Genomic DNA, 16,644 nt, shown 5'->3' with positions numbered 1-16,644 from the left:
CCAGAGAACTTTGAAGAGTTCTAGACAGCAGCGCCAGTACCTATAGAATACCTTATTAAAAAATTAAACTTTAGACATGAAGAGGTTATTTATTTCAGAACAATAAACCTATTATATGTTACTATCAAGACCAATTGTATAAAAAATGTATTTTCCAAAATAAGGTTTCAACAAGAAAAGTGGCATTGTTTTATATTTGTACAAATCTCTGGCTCAAGGGAACCAGCTAAGGGCTCCTCAGGCATCTGTGTGCTCTACTGCTGGGAGAGTTTCTGGTTGTTAAGTGCAGGATTCTGTCCAGAAGTCCAATCTCACAGGAATAGTTACCTGGAAAGGAAAGACATTCAAAGAACAAATCAATGTGGCTGTTCCAACTCTGTCCTACCTCAAACTTGAGGAGTTGGAAGATGAAGTTTTTGTTTTCTGGGGTGGGGATTGAACCCAGGGTCTCATGCATGCTAGGTAAATGCTCATACATTAAGCCACTTCCCTGAAAGCCCTAAACTTTCCTTGAGACTCATCTTATGTCTCAATGGCTCTTTATCCTTCTGTGAGTTTGGATCCCAAGTGGGCATTTGGAAAATATTGTACCCATAGTGATATAACTGTTCCTAGTATTACAACATGTCATCGATCAGATGCCAGATAATTAGTCACCTTTGCCCAGTCACTGACAGTCTCAGCAGGAAGACCTCAGGTGGGCAGTTCCAAAGCTCATTGTAGTGGGAGCAAGTATTTCCAAATTTCGACTTCTTACAAGAATGTGTGAATTTTACTATTAATAACAAATGCTGCCACTGTTTCTCTTAAGGAAAAGGCCTACCTTTTTCCTCATTTCTCAGGAATATACCTACCAGTGCCCTGGCCTGCCAGTATTCTTTCAAGGAATCTTTATAAGCCGTATTTTAAAACAGCACACACAGCTGTACACAGGCCTTTCCTTGGTCAGCCCAACATGCAGACATGACAAAAGCCCTGCATTGTGCTTTCCATTCCATCATCTCAAGGTTAAGACTTAGACGGTCTGTCAGTCATCCTAGTGCCTCGTCAGGGACACTCAAGCAGAACTGGTGGCTCAGGCCTGTAATCCCAGTACTCGGAAAGCTTTCTGTGAATTTAAGGCAGCCAAGCAAAACCTTGTGTGTGTGTGTGTGTGTGTGTGTGTGTGAGAGAGAGAGGGGGGGGGGGGAGAGAGAGAGAGAGAGAGAGAGAGAGAGAGAGAGAGAGAGAGAGAAAGTGCATTAACACATGAAAGGAAGAAAGAAGAGAAAGGTTGCTGAATAAAATATTAACAAATCCCAGGCACCATAACCAAGCATGGCTTCCTTAGGAAGGTCACTGCAACATTGCTTAGAAGTATTAGAAAAGGAAACTCTATGATTATCTCTAGTCTCTCATGACTGGAAGAAGAAAAAGGAGGAGGAAGAAGGAAGAGGAAGGAGAAGGAGGAAGAGGAAGAGGAGGAGGAGGGGAGGAGGAGGGAGAGAAGAAGAAGAAGGAGAAGAAGAAGGAGGAGGAGGAGGAGGAGGAAGAGAAGGAGAAGGAGGAGAAGGAGAAGGAGAAGGAGAAGGAGAAGGAGAAGGAGAAGGAGAAGGAGAAGAAGAAGAAGAAGAAGAAGAAGAAGAAGAAGAAGAAGAAGAAGAAGAAGAAGAAGAAGAAGAAAACTTCTAAGTTCCTTGAATAAATGAGCCAATGAAGAATCATAGTGGAACAAAGGAAAGCAGTCCAGCACCAGGCACAGGCCGTCTGCAGGGGAAGATGAGAAAGGGAATCCAGATGCAATTCCAATAGAGCCTAGCTTGTGGAGAAGATGGACTCAAAACCAGAGGTAGCCGTCTCACCAAGATGGAAGCTTTGGTGGTGCCTCCCACTGGGAGTAGTTGCCAAGGCTCTGCCATAGTCTGCAGAGGTAGATGAAAGAGGAGGCCCAGCTCAAAGCCCTGTTGACTTTTCACAGGCTTAGCAGGAGTTACCTTGATACTGATGAGCAGTGACCTGGGTATGGATGGCAAGAAATGAAGCTGCGCTGAAATCATGACTGAATACAAAGTTACAGGTGAATAAGACTTAAATGTTAGGAATAGAGACATTCTAGGAGGTGTTTTGGAAAGAGGTGGAACCTTGGGCTCTCAGAGATTCATGAGCAGGGTGACTTGGAAAGTAACTTGGTTACTAAAGTAAAAAAGATCAGTTATGACGAGAGCTTTAAGCATCTAGGTAACATGGGTGGGACAAAGGGTTCTGTATAAGACAGACTTTTTTGAGATAAGGTAAGAACTGAAGCTTCTGGGAACTTCCTGGGAGGGGGCCTGGGTAGCCCTGCTCTAATGATACCTATCCTGGCTTCTTCCAGGAACTGCCATGTGCCCTTCTAAGATGACACTGGCACTGAGGATTCCTGGTAGATTCTTGACCTGTTCTACGATAGTTGAGGAATGCTCCATATGCTGGAAACCACATTTCCCACAATCTCTACTTTGTGTTCTAGGACAAGCAGGGTCAAAGGTGAGGCTATGAGGCACATAGGGACAGGAGGTCAGAGGGTTGTTGGTCAGGGGCACACAGATGCCCCAGGAGCTCCCATGTGCATGGTTATCCCCACTGACCCCTACTGGCACCCATCGCTAGTACCTTATTGTGAACTCATGGATCTATCAGAAGCTCCACACAACAGAACATGCCTGATGTCCAGTTGTCCCTGAAGATTGCCACCCAAGGCTGCCAATTCTGCAATGACTTGGTTCTCCTTGGACTTCACTTCCTAATCTTGTCCCACAGAAGCTCAAGGTCCAGTTCCCGTAATGGCAATTGCTATACATACTCTGCCAGTGAGTGTTTGCTTACCTGTGACCCTGCAGTGGACTCACTTCCCCTGGCAGGAACTGGAATATAGAACTGGGACTGACCCAGGAGGCCCTTCTGGAAGGGGTTGGGATGTGCTAGATCCTGGCCTGGTTCCAGGCTCAGGGCGAGGGGCTGTACCCTGCCCTCATGGAGGCAAGAACGGCCAGTGGCTGATTTATCTAACTCCATACACTTTGTGTCTAGGTCTGCCCAGATTCTTGTCTTCAGGAGACCCTGCCCATAGCACTATCTGACATCATCAATATTCATTCTTTATTACTTTATTCTGGGCAGCAGTGTCCCGAGCTAAATCCAGTCACATGTTCCTCAAAGTTTATGGTGACAAGCAAAATATCTGAGGAAGTTGCTGCAAAATATATGAAGCAGCCTTTTTAAAAAGGAACAGACAAGTTTTTTTTCTGTTATTTTTCTGTAGTTTTTAAAAACTGCTTAGTGTGTGTGTGTGTGTGTGTGTGTGTGTGTGTGTGTGTTAGTGGCCTTGGCATGAACATGTCGAGGTCAGAGAACAACTTGCAAGAATCAATTATCTCCCTCTACCTCGTGGGTTCTAGGAATTGAGCTCAGGTCATCCAGCTTGGCAGCAACTGCCTTTAATTTGCTGGGCCATCTTGCCAGACCCTATTTTTCTGTGTCCTCTAGTTTCTCCACCAGAAAGAGTGAGGTGGAGGTGTCTGGCTCCTGGCTTTATAGCATTTCCAAGGGAACTTTAAGGATGAAAGCCTGAGGGTACCATGGTACTAGTACAGGGGCTTAGCTTCTTTTATGCAAATGAGAAGTGAACCCAAACCAGATCAGTATTGTTCTCATATCTGCAACCAAATACAGTTTTTAACAGGATGTAGAAATTGAAAAAATAGCAGTTTCAACTAAACTAAGCACAGAGTTGGCTCAAAGGACAAGAACAATTGAATAGCCATGTAGGAAGGCTCCACCTACCACAGAGCTGTCTTGGGAGAAGGGTGGTAAACAGGCATCGGGTGCCTGAGCGGAAACCCACATACAAAATGAAGGACCGGCAGAAATGGCTACATATGAAGCCTTCTTGCCACTCAGTAAAGTAGGGGTGATGGCTTTGTGCTGAACAGTCTTTCTGCAAGTGAGGGTGATGGACAAGGCTTCTCCACAGGATAGGTGTGCTCTGCCTCTGCCTGTGAGTACAAACACAGGCTTAGTCAGAACCTGGAGCTTGTCTTGCCTCAAGGGACAGCTAACACAGAACATCACTGGCCATGTAGCATCCAGGGCATGGGGCCTTTGGAGCCTTTGGAACATGGCATCTGACCTGATCCTTAGACATGTGAGAACTGAATGCTCATCAGGGCATCATGGCCCCTGTGAGGACAGCAGAAAGGAGCCATTGCCTAGCATCAGAGAGAGGGAAGGCATGAGGAGCCTCTTGAGAGAGGGACTTAGGTTCCTAGACTGAACACCACAGAGCAGGAATGAGGGCAATGGCCAGCAGGAGACAGGAAGGCATGCAGGGTCTGCAGCAGAGACCAAATATATCCACACAAGGCAAGCCTTCAAAGGGCCAGGGAGGGATGAGGGAGGCCAGGATGAAGGGAGACCCTGGAAATCATCAGGCTGACCATTACCCCAGTGCTCCTGAAAGTTCAAGAGGCATGGCTGGAAGGGAGGCCAGTAAATCAAGCAGAACTGGCTACATTCCATGGAAACTCACTGCATTAAACAACAACATCACCACCACAACAACAAAACAAACAAACAAAAATAAACCATCCATTAAATGCAAGGCCTGGCCCAGAAAGAGCTTCTGTAAGCTTCTAGAACCTTCCCCAGAAGTCACATTTATTCCTGTAGGGTTAGATTGAAGTATATCAAGCCATGCCCCACCCCTTATTCAAGCCTATCCTCAATACTGGGAGAAGACTAGTGTCAACCTCTCACTACATCCCACCTACTCAGGGAGCCAGACTGCCTCCTCAGAAGCCTGGAATTACCATAGCCTATTGATGCCAGAAATTTAGATTCCAACTGTGTGCTGGACCCCCTCCTCCCCTTCCTGTTTCCTTATTCAAAGAACTTTCAAGAGACTTTCCAAGTTCTGCTTAGGAACAGGGCAGCTCCCTGGGGCACCAGCTGGCATCTCCTGCAATTATCATTAAATTACAGAGACAATTTTAATTTCACAATAATTAGAAATATCAACTGCAGCTCCAGCCTTCGAAACTAATGGAATTTTAATGGGCAGCTGCTTAGGTTACAGCCAAAAATAGTACTGCTCAGCCGGGCAGAGCAGCTGGAGCCAGGGCCCTGGACAGGAGGCAGGCAAGGAGGAGCTGAGTACCTAGGAAGAACCTGGGGTTGGCTATGGGGGTGGGTAGCCTGATTAAACCCTCAGTAGTTACCCTGAAGGGTGGGAAAGAAGCTTCCAGAAATGGACTGGCATGCCAGGTAAAAGAGACCTGCATTTGGGACTTCACACCCACATGTACCACCCAAAGATACAATTTGGAGCCAGGTTTCAAAGTTTGAATCAACGTCTCTGGCCCCAGATGGTGCTCTCTGGACAGGCCACCCCACAGCCATGCCTTAGTGCCAGGACTATGGTCCCCAGAAATCACAGTGTAGGGGGTCAGATGCTTAAGCTTGGCTCCTGTGACTCTGTCCTGACCGGAAGTGGAAGTAAACAGTCTCTTGGTGGGCAGAAGAGTTTACTTTTGATATAATCAGAATTACCTCATTTGTTTTTCTTTCGTGGAGAAAGCTTCCTGTGTTCTTCAAAATCTTCACTGAGGTGGTGGAGCTAGTTTCCCATATCCAGTCCCAGAAGCTGCAATTGTGTCCACGTCTCTGATCCACCGCCTTTTTCATTGCCATGTGCGTGATGAACTGGACATGGAGTTATTTTCCTGTAGTATTATCCTGTTCTTCTAGAACTCTTTATTTAAGACTGTTTCCTTCCTCTATTGGCTTTGTTGAAAATCAGTTTTTGGAAGGCTGCAGTGAGGCCATTGTCTGCATGTGCACTGGATCTTGTCACTGCAGCTTCACAGAGACTTGGGGTTGCATGACAAAAACATTCAACCTTTCTCTCCTGAAAATCAGGGCTTGCTATTTCCTATCTTTTGTGTGTCTATATAGCTTTTAAATCACCTTGTCAATTTCTGCCCTCAGAAAGTTTGATTGAGTTGTCTGACTCCACAGAGACACTTGGTGAGAAAACTTACACTGTCTTTTCTCTCCTCCCTTCTTCCCTCCCTCCCTCCCTCCTTCTCTTCTCTTGGTCCCTCTCCCCCTAACCCCACTCTTGTGACAGAATCTTGATCTGTAGTCCAGGCTAACCACACTCGCATGAGCCTCTGCCTCAGCTCCTGAGTGCTGTGTCTTCACAGGTTGCATAAACTATGTGCAGCCTTCCGCTCTCTCTTCCACCCAGAGTCTGGGATCTCTGTGTTGATCGCTGTGCTTTTCCTCCCCGCCCTGCCCCCATCCTTCTCCTCTGCTTCTCATCCTTTGCTCCTCCTTGTGTCTTCCTCTTTCCCCCTTTTCCTTCTTCAGTTTTTTGGCACAGTAGCCTAGGTTGGCCTAGAACTTTTAGTGATCCTCCTGCCTCAGCATCTGATTGCTAGAATTATATGTATCAACTACTACACTAATTTTTAAAATTTATGCAATTCATTTCAAACCATCTTTTCTCATCTTAAATTTTTTCCTTTTTTTTTTTTTTCAAGACAGGGTTTCTCTGTATAGCCCTGGCTGTCCTGGAACTCACTCTGTAGACCAGGCTGGCCTTGAACTCAGAAATCTGCCTGCCTCTGCCTCCCAAGTGGTGGGACTAAAGGTGTGCGCCACCACCATCCGACTTAAATTTTTAAAAAAATTTTATGTGTATGAACATCTGACCTGAAAGTATGGCTACCTATCACATGCATGCAGTACCTTTAGAGACTAGAAGAGGACACAGGATTGTCCTAGTACTGGAGTTAGAAACAGTTGTGAACCATGGTATGGATGATGGACACCACGCCCAGATCCTCTACCAGTGCTCTTAACCACTGAGCCACCTCTCCAGGCCCACATAAGCTAAAATTTAAATTATAACATTGCCTATATAAGGACTTTAGTTGTATATAATGAACTTTAATATATTGTGTCTTTTAGTACTTAAGATATGTTTCTAGTTTCTCTGTGATTTCTCCTTTGTCCCATTATGGATTAGTTACATGTTTGCTAACTTTCCTTTTTGTGATGTTTTGGGGATATGATTACTGATTTCTAATGTAAAACCTCCCCATGCCACATGACTTCTGTCCTTTTAAAGTGTGTACAACTGATGTTATGATCTGGTCTCTGTCCTCACTTGGCAAATGTTTTGTGTGCACTTGAATGTAATACACATTATAGCCATGTGGTGATGTGCACCGTAACCCTAACTTTTGGAAGACACTTACCTGCCATGTATGAGGCCCTGGGTTCAAAGTCTAAAAAAAAAAAAAAAAGAAAAGAACATGTCTTCCCTCTGCCATCTCCATCTCTAGGAGGTTTTCACTAAGTCAAGAACCATATCTTTCTTCTCCTCAGCTTTCTTGTTTCTGAGTATGTGTGATGTGTTTTCTTTTCTCTGGTTGCGTCTGAGAATTTGGCTTTTTTAAAAAAAACAATTTCTGTCTGTATGCCTTTTCTTTGCATTTATCCTGCTCAGGTTTATTAAGCTTTGGGATCTAGGGACTCTTGGTGGAGTTCAAATTTGAAAAACGTTGATCATAATTATTCATTTCTTTTCCTCCCTGCTGGGATTCTGGTTACTGCTTGTTCCTGGCGTTCAGGTCCCGAGTGTTCTTTGCATGTTACTCCTTAGTCTTTTGTTTTGTTTTTGTTTTGTTTTTCAAGACACGGTTTCTCTGTGTAACAGAAATCTGGCTGTCCTGCTTTCGATTTGCAGACCAGGCTGGCCTCAAACTCACAGAGATCTGTTTGCCTCTGCCTCTCGAGTGCTGGGATTAAAGGCATATGCCACCACACCTAGCTTATTTCTTACTCTTAAAACAGTTCTTTTGTAATTTGGTTTGGATTGCTTCTAGTCGCCTGACTTCAGATTCATTGAAACTTTCTTTTGCAGTGCCTAGAAGCTTTGCCAATACATTTTAAATTTGAATTAAGATTTAAAAAAAAATAAGACCTCTCTTTATAGCCCAAGCTAGTCTTGAACAAGAGACCTGCCTGCCTCAGCCTGTGAGTGTGAATCACACCCTGTCACTTGCACACTTTGGCATTTCAGACACTGTGATGGTTTCCAGACCTCGGGTTTTCGTTGTTGTTGAGTTTCTGTTTATCTTCTCCCCTAAAATCTTTTCATATATCATATTCATCTCCATCAGGAAATTCTTTGACATACCCCTCTTGTGTGTTACATGCCCACTAATGTCCACTGCTGGACCATGCAGACTCCGTACTGCTGACACGTCCCACAATTATAGTTGATGTCTGTACAGGAAACATCTTGATTCAATGTTTGTCACATTTGACATTCTAACCACCCTCAGAGACACAAGAAGAGTATCCAGAGTGCTGCTAATGCAATTTGATCTGATTCAGATGATATTCAAGATGCCTCAGAAGAAGAGGGAAGCAAAGCGGTGGAATGTTCTGAGTTGCAGAATGTTGCTCCTCAAAGAGCAGGCCAGGGTTGCTACTTCTTTGCATACTTTCTGACTTTCTGTTCCATGGCAGACGCTGGATGTGAGTAAGCAGGAGGCCCAGGTGGCTCTGTGGTTGGCTTTGCCTCATGTTCCACAGAAGCAGTCCTTTTTCTGGTGGACTCATCAGTGTTTAGCATGGTGTTGTGGCCGCTGTTTTCAGAATGTTTGCTTCACTTTGGACTTGACTTGCATTGTCCTGGGACCCCAGCCTGGTGAGAATGTAGAGATTTGTGATCTGCACGTGTCCTCTCCATTACTAGTTTTGCCTCTTCTTGACAGCACATGAGGCTGGGTAGCTGAGGACACTGGCTGTGTGGACTAGCTTCTTCTTCAGCCAGTTGTCATGGCACGTCCCCATGCCGCACTGCTTTGCTTTGCTCTTCCATTCTGCCATGGAGACACAAACCCAGGCTGCTGAAGTAGGCAAAAGAGGGCCTGGCCCTGCTCTCTAGAGTACTTCTCCAGTAGGAAGTACTGTGTAGCTGCTCTTTGGGCCTTTGAGGGAAGATGTTCCTTTCTTTCCTCTGTTCTGCTCCACACTGTACATTGGAAAGAAAGTAAGGTCCTGTCATTTTTTTCACCTGTGATTGTCTCAGAGGTGCAGCCTTTGAGTGACTAAGCATCTTCCTGCTGTGACCTGAACCATGTAAGGAATGAATCATTTTATTCAAAAGGATGCAATTACATTCTAAAAATCAAATAAATGTGGATGAAGAGCTATATCAGTGGTTAAGAGCACTTACTGCTCTTGCAGAGAGACCTGGATTCAGTTTCCAGCGCTTACAAGGGAGCTCACAACCACCTGTAACTCCAGTTCCAAAGGCTCGAACACCACTGGCTTTCTCAGGTACCTGTATTCTGTGCTGCAGAGAAATTCACAATGCTCATAAGTAAATATAAACAGTAACAAGAAAGTTGTCAAGGGAGTGGTGATCTTGACCTCAGGTCATTGCCTCAGGTCAAGGGAAAGATGCCCAGGCCAAAACTAGGCGGGCACCCTAAAGCCTTTTGTATGCTGGGTCCCCTGCAGAGTTTGACTTTGTTGTGTGGAGATGTGTCTCTGAGGATTACAGTAACTCAGCAATGGCGGCCGCATGTGCCCAAAAGGTGGGACATCTCTAGTCAACATGTGTCCTCTGCCTTTCTCACCATTCCCAGACCCACAGAGGGAACAGCAACCCAGTGCTGTGAGGTCCATTGTACAGGGTCGAGATGCACAACAAGAGGAAAGAGACGCAGCTGCACAGCTTCCCAGAGGTAAGTCTTGGCTTCCCAAGAGTGTGAAGTCCTGTTTCAGTGCTCTCCGATTCTGTCACTCGATGTGCCGATTGCTGTTGATAGCACTAGACAAAGCTTTCTCAGAAAAACAATGAAAAAAGAACAAGGGTGACAAATGTAAAATGTCTTTTTAATTGGAAAGACTAGCTTCTCTTTCTTTCTTTTTTTTCCCAAGAAAGAGAAGCTATTCTCTCTCTAATTAAAAAGACACTTTACATTTGTCACCCTTGTCCTTTTTATATATATATAAGGAAGTAGAAAATACCTGCATTCTTGTGAGGGAGATGAGTCACATCAAAAATGACCACCAGGGCTTATGCACAGACCTCTCTCTGCTGTTTTAAATGATGGAAAGTTCAGCAGGGACCAGAGGGATGGCTCAGTGATTAAGAGCACTGACTGCTTTTGCAGAGGACCCCAGTTCAGTTCTCAGCACTGACATGGTGGTCCACTATCATCTGTATCTCCATTTCCCTCTCCCTGCCTCCACTGACGCTGCACACAGAGGAAACATAGATATACATGCAGGCAAAACACCATACACATAGAAATAAATAAATAAATAAATAAATAAATAAATAAATAAATAAATCTGTCCTTAATGTCTCAAAGGCAAGCCAGGGCGGTATGTACCTATCATCCCATAAACCAGGAAGCAGAAGCCAGAGGAGCAGGAGTTCAAGATCATTCTCAGCTCCAAAACAGAATCTCAGCATTGGCACATCTGAAGGACGATTTCAGGTATACCATGTTAGGCACACTGTGTGGATCTTACATGCAGTAGTGGGCTATATCTCAATGGTTTCTATGACAGCATTCATAGGCAGTAATATTTTCTGTGATAACCATGTCATTGGCAACCTCATGATGGGGTCTGACCGTGATATACAAAATGAGTGTCTCTTTCCCAGCTATAAACATTTGCTTGAACAATTTAATTGATGGTGTCGTTGCATATGCTTCAACCGGGAAAAGCATCTCAAAATGGAAAATGGAGCACAGATTATGAGGGAAATGTGGAACTCTAACAGCATAATTACTGGGTTTGTCGAAATGAATTCAAAAGAAGTTACTTGGGGAAGCAAGGTCCAATTGCTGCTGAATCCAGTGGGTCCCACTTCCACTCACCTGGCCAGCCGACCCCACATTAAGACATTAGTTCCAATATTTTGCCATTGGTTCATTAGATGAATATAGATAGATTTAAGGTTGTTTTTAGCCTAGTCATTTTAAAGGAAAGACTTACCTGGTTCATGGGTTTGGAGGTCACCATATTGGGACTGACTGGCTCCATTGCTTTTGAGGCGGAACATTGTGGTAAAAAGACAGACGTGATAGAGGAGGCTACTCGCCTTATCTAATGGCAACCAGGGGACAAAAAGAGGAACCTACCTCCTCTAACCAGGCCCCACCGCCTTTTAGACTAATTGACTATAAATCCATCAATGGACCAACCAACAGCCATCGTGGCTATGGGGCCACCATAGAGCATCTGTGGGGCAGAGACAAGCTGAGGGGTTTGAGGGGCTCATCGTGAGAATGAAGTACATTCACTGGGCTTAATAACTCTCTCATTTGCAAAATGGTGTGAGGGTCTGCAGTGCAGGAGATTGAGGTCCCACTTGATACTAAATCCACCTGGTCTCTTGCTTGTCCTTGCCAAGAACACATATCAAGGAAAGAATGGGTTTCTGGGACAGAAAGACAAAGTTAAGGTTTGAGCTCTCAGATCCCCTTGGGAAAGACAGCCCTTACTCCTTTTAAGTCTTCAGTGATCATGTGGTGCTGTTTTGTTGCCTCTTTCACGCCTGGAAGGTTCTAGGCTCCAAGGACACATGTTCTCATTTGCTCTCAGGTATCTATAGGAGTTTCTGTGAAAGGATGCTTTGCCATGTGATGGGCCACAGATGAGGGTGACATTGCCTGGGACCCCAGCCATGATTCCCACAGAGTGCACTTTCCACAAGACAGGTCCCCTGCCTGAAGGTAGGGCAGGTAGGTGCTCATCTCTCTTTCATCCAAAATCCTCTATACACAACCTTTTCCAAACGGTCAGCCTGGCCAGGACTGTGTCCCTGTGCAGGGACCATTGGTTTCTTTGGGAAGGCTCTGGGCCCCCTCCTTGGATATAGGAGAGAATTGGCTTCTGGGCTTTCTTGTCCCTGGGGCGTGCACAGGGCATGGCTTTGTCTGTTTCCTATCAACCTCCAGCTTCACTGTAAAGGGAGTACTGAAACCATAGCTGGGTCCAATATGGTTGGCCTTTGTTTGTCACAGTCAACCCCCCCGCCCCCCCGCAGCTTCACTTCAGGAGCTAATGAGGTCTGCTCTCAAAAGGAGACACCTGTGAATATGAGGAGCTTAGAGGTAAAAGATGCTGTCCCTGTCCAGCCTGGAGTCCTGATCACTCATGAGGCCCATAGAATGGAGAGAGGTCAATCATCCAGTTTGTCAGACTAAGGGGGTTCTCAGGAATGTTGTCAGGGCTAAGCCAGGCCTGGGAAAACCAGATGCTCAGACTTTCTGGATGGCATGGATTCAAGTCCTGCTGCCATTTGCTTCCTAGCCTTAAATTTGACAGGGACTGCTCTCAGCATTCCAGTAAAATCAATTTATGTAGCTGTGCATATCAAGGGACCTCACTGGAGTCAAAAGATCTCTAGTTTGATAAGATGATTAAGGTTGACTCTGGGGTTTGGGGGATACACACTAGGAAGGGGAGAGCCGTCTGGACCAAAGCACTGGTCCCACTTCAATTGGCTGGTAAAGTGTCAAGTAATGATCAGCACAATACCAGCAGGTGTCTTCCCTTGCCATGCCTCAGGCTAGAATGGTGTTGCATGTCCTTAAAGATTCTGCGGGTCTGACCTCCTGATACATTTCCCAGGCATTCCAATCCCTCCTTCACCTTTGCAGGCAGGAGGTGTAATTTGTTCCTGCAGTGGGGTCAGATAATTCAAGGGTGTCCACCCCAGTCCCTTTGTGACAAGGAACAGAAGATAAGGACTTACAAAATGGATTCCTCCAGACCATCTCCTCCTGGAAGGGGAATATCATGCCGTCTGTTTATAGGGCATATGAGTCCATATAAGCAGGATCAAGACCTTGGGTTTTCAGCCTCCCTCCTGTGCAGGCAGAACAACTCTTACTTAATGTGTGGACAGAACATTTGGTCCATTTCAGCCCTACATTCATCTCCCCACAACCAGTTTTAACCTCTAGTCTGCCTTAAATCTTTAATTTCTACCACATGTACCTTCATGTCATCCCTAGGAATCTCTAGGTTTAGTAACCAAGGTAATACAAAATGTTCTTGGGGTCTCCCCTAATAAGGGGAGATATGACATCCATACACCTAGCTCCCATATTCCACTGATGGGTAGCTCCTGGACTGAGCTTGAGGTTGCACTGAACGTCCTTACTGTTGCTTGGAGCAGCTTCCTTTATTATTTGGATCTTGTCTTGGAAGGCTCTAAGGACAGTATCAGAAGTAGGGGTGGGGATGTGTCCTGGGTGGATAGGCTTCTTCTGGGTTTGGAGGGCTTTACTGTGTGTCATTTAAATTAGGATGTGGAGGAGAAAAGTGGAGAAGAACATGAATTCATCCTTTCCAGAAAATAATTTCTGATTTTCTGAGTTTTCATAGGGCAAGGATAGACATGGATCTCACTGAACAGTTAACGCAGATTGCTGTTCTGGTTACATTGTCTTCTCTGTAAGGAAAAGGTTAAAAAGCAGACTTTTCTTAGTCTTACTTTTAAGGGTTTTTTTGAGGTAAGCCTGTCCATTCTGTTTCGGCACTGTTGTTAGCAGCCTTCTGTGCGGGGCGCCGCCTCGACGAAAAGGAGAACGCCACGCTTCAGGATTCTTCTGGCAGCAGTTTTATTACAGCTCTTTTAGTGTTACAGCTCTCTTAGATGGTAGTGAGGCGAGGGACCCCAAGCCCCAAAAGCTTGTGGCTTATATAGCGCTTTAGGAGACGTGCCGCACACTCATTGGCTCTTATGATGTCGCCAAATTAGCATACTGGTTTTCGCGCCTTGCGCAGGCGTACATTCAAGCAAGGCTCGCAAGAAGAACCAGGAAGCAGGAAACCGGCGCCATCTTGCGATGGCGGACGCGGCTCCTAACATCTGCCCCTTTTTTATTAAATTGCTGCAACAATTTTCCAACTGTTATTTCGCCGATCAAGCCCACTGTTCTAGCAGTAAGGCGTTCAAGGCAGTTAAACAGTTGTGAGACCCTCCACACTTATCTCCCGTGCAATGGGAACCCGAGCCCTGGGAAGTGTGGAGGACTACCACTCAGGATTCCTGGTGCAATGGGAACATGAGCCCTCAGGGTATCCCATTGAATGATAGTGTCTCATTGTTTAAGCATATTCAACCAAGCTTGAGGGGATGTTCCCTGCTCTAAGGCAAGCAGTGCTTGAGTGATAAGTACTTTATCTCTACGATGTTGTTTTTTAAATTTGCAGAGCAACCAGAGTGTGATCAGCACTCCCCCAAAGATCATACAGCCAAACATTCCTACCCCCACCCACTCCTTAAAAAAGGAGAAGGCGGACGTGAGCCAGGAAGTGAAGTCTTCAACATCAATCGGGTTTATTCTGGTCCCATTCAAAACAGCAATCGTGAGCAGGAGTTCTTCTTGTAGCTCCTCAGCCTGTTGTGACCAATTTCCTTGTAAAGAATTAGATAATTTAGTACTTTCTGTAAAAGACTCATTGTTATATTTCAAGGGTGTGATACACATGTGTTTAGTATGACTTACACAGCTTACTTGAAGAATATCAGCAATTTCTTCCATTTTGCTTTGTAATAGATCTATTCGCTGATTAGCAAGCAGTATCCCAGAAATCAAATGGCTATTCATTTTATGCTGTTTTACCATAGCATCTGCCGAGGCATTCACTATATTATTTATTGTTTCTGCTGCTTGAACTTGATTGGCTAGGGCAATACCCGCAGTCACCGCTGCAGCAGCCGACATTGCAACGGCCGTCACAATGGCCGCCGTGATGCCCAAATCTCTCTTTTCTCTAATTAAGGAGATTATTGGAAATTTATCGGGATCGGCATCCACCAGTATAGGGACAAAGGTCGGAACCCGCACCAGCAGTGCTAAAGATGCGGACCCATTCCAGCATTCTGTCAAATGGCAGGTGACATTCGCACAATCTAATATGCTGCTTTTATTTTTAAATTCTGCTAAAATAAAAAAGAAGGGAGCCGAAACACAAACTGCTGCCCTTTTGGCTGAATAATTTGCCAACAAGTTATTATATTTAATATCATTCAATATCACTGGTGTAGTATCAGTTCTGGTTGCTGATACATTCCAAATGTCATGTTGTGACTCACCTAGAGTTGCAAAGGCTGATAAACTGGTAGCAGCCCCCGCTAAATTTGTCAACACCCATTGATAAAATGGCCATTCGTTTACCTTCCCTATTTCCTGTCATAGCCATCCTTTTTAGAGGTGGCGATAAGGTGAAGCCTCGAGATACTTCTACCTTAGGCATCCTTTTAGATTGGCAGTGCGTAAACACTGGTGGAAATGACTGATCTGGAGGGCACCATGGCCACACTCTGACATTAGTGGCATTATTGGTTTGCCAATATGATCGTTCAAGTATGGTTACCTTACTTTTTAGCAATAATGTAGTGATATTCACAGGGGACTGTTTTTTATTAGATGTATTTCCACTGGCCTCAGATTGTCCTGCCACTATGTTATTGAGTACCTCGAGCAGGACACCAGTGCCTATTTGGGAATCTCCAAGTGGATCAATCCAGTGTCCCAATGTAGCATTGCGAAGTACAACGCATGGGGTCTCTGCCCTGTTTGTTATGGTGAAACACAAGGTATCATTTAATCTAAATTTTGATGCATTATACTTGACAGTCTCTTTGTTTAAAGGTATGGCACATGGTGCCTCCAGCTGACAGCTCAATGATGTAAACATTGGCAGTACTTTAGAGTGGGAATGTACTGGGATGGGAACTGGCCATGATCTTACCACAGCCCACAATGGTATACTTATCGCTCTCTCAAGCAGGCAGATCATCAGCAGGATCTTTAGCATTTTCTTCAGGGGTCGGTGAGTCCTCTTTCACAGTTCTGGTCAGTCTGCTTGGTATCCAGATTGGATTTTCTTGATCCTGTGGAAAAACACAGATAGCTCCCCTGGATCTCACTAAAACTGGATCCGGGCCCTTCCATTGGTTAGTTAAGATATCTTTCCATTTAACATATTCTTTTTGAGGACTTGGAGCCACATGTCTGTCAGCAGCAGATTGTCCATCAGAATCCAGATTTAAAAAATTTAAGGTAAATAGGGCTAGGGAGATAGATGTCTTAGGTCCCATGTTGGGGCCTATTCCTCCCTTTTGTTTTTGTAAATAAGTTTTCAACGTGCCATTGGCACGTTCCACAATCCCTTGTGCCTGAGGATTATATGGCAAGCCAGTTATATGACGGACACCAAGCCTCAGACAAAACTGTTGAAAAGTTTTAGATGTATAAGCTGGTGCATTATCAGTCTTCAGCTGAAGGGGCTTGCCCCAAGCAGCCCAGGCTTCAAGACAGTGAGTAATAACATGTGACACTTTTTCTCCCGCAAGGGGGGTGGCATGAATGATGCCAGAGCATGTATCCACAGATACATGAATTTTTGTTTTCCAAAGGCATTGCAATGTGTAACATCCATTTGCCAGATATTAAGAGGTTGCAGACCTCTGGGATTGACCCCTATAGATGGAGAGGGTCTAAATTCTGCACAGGAGGTACATTTCAGAACAATATCTTGCGCTTCTACACGAGTTAAATAAAACTT

This window comes from Grammomys surdaster, unplaced genomic scaffold, assembly GCF_004785775.1.
Source record: "Grammomys surdaster isolate TR1022 unplaced genomic scaffold, NIH_TR_1.0 126187, whole genome shotgun sequence".
NCBI classification, from domain to species: Eukaryota; Metazoa; Chordata; class Mammalia; order Rodentia; family Muridae; genus Grammomys; species Grammomys surdaster.
The sequence above is the reverse complement of the archived record's forward strand: the minus strand, read 5'-3'. Positions refer to the sequence as shown.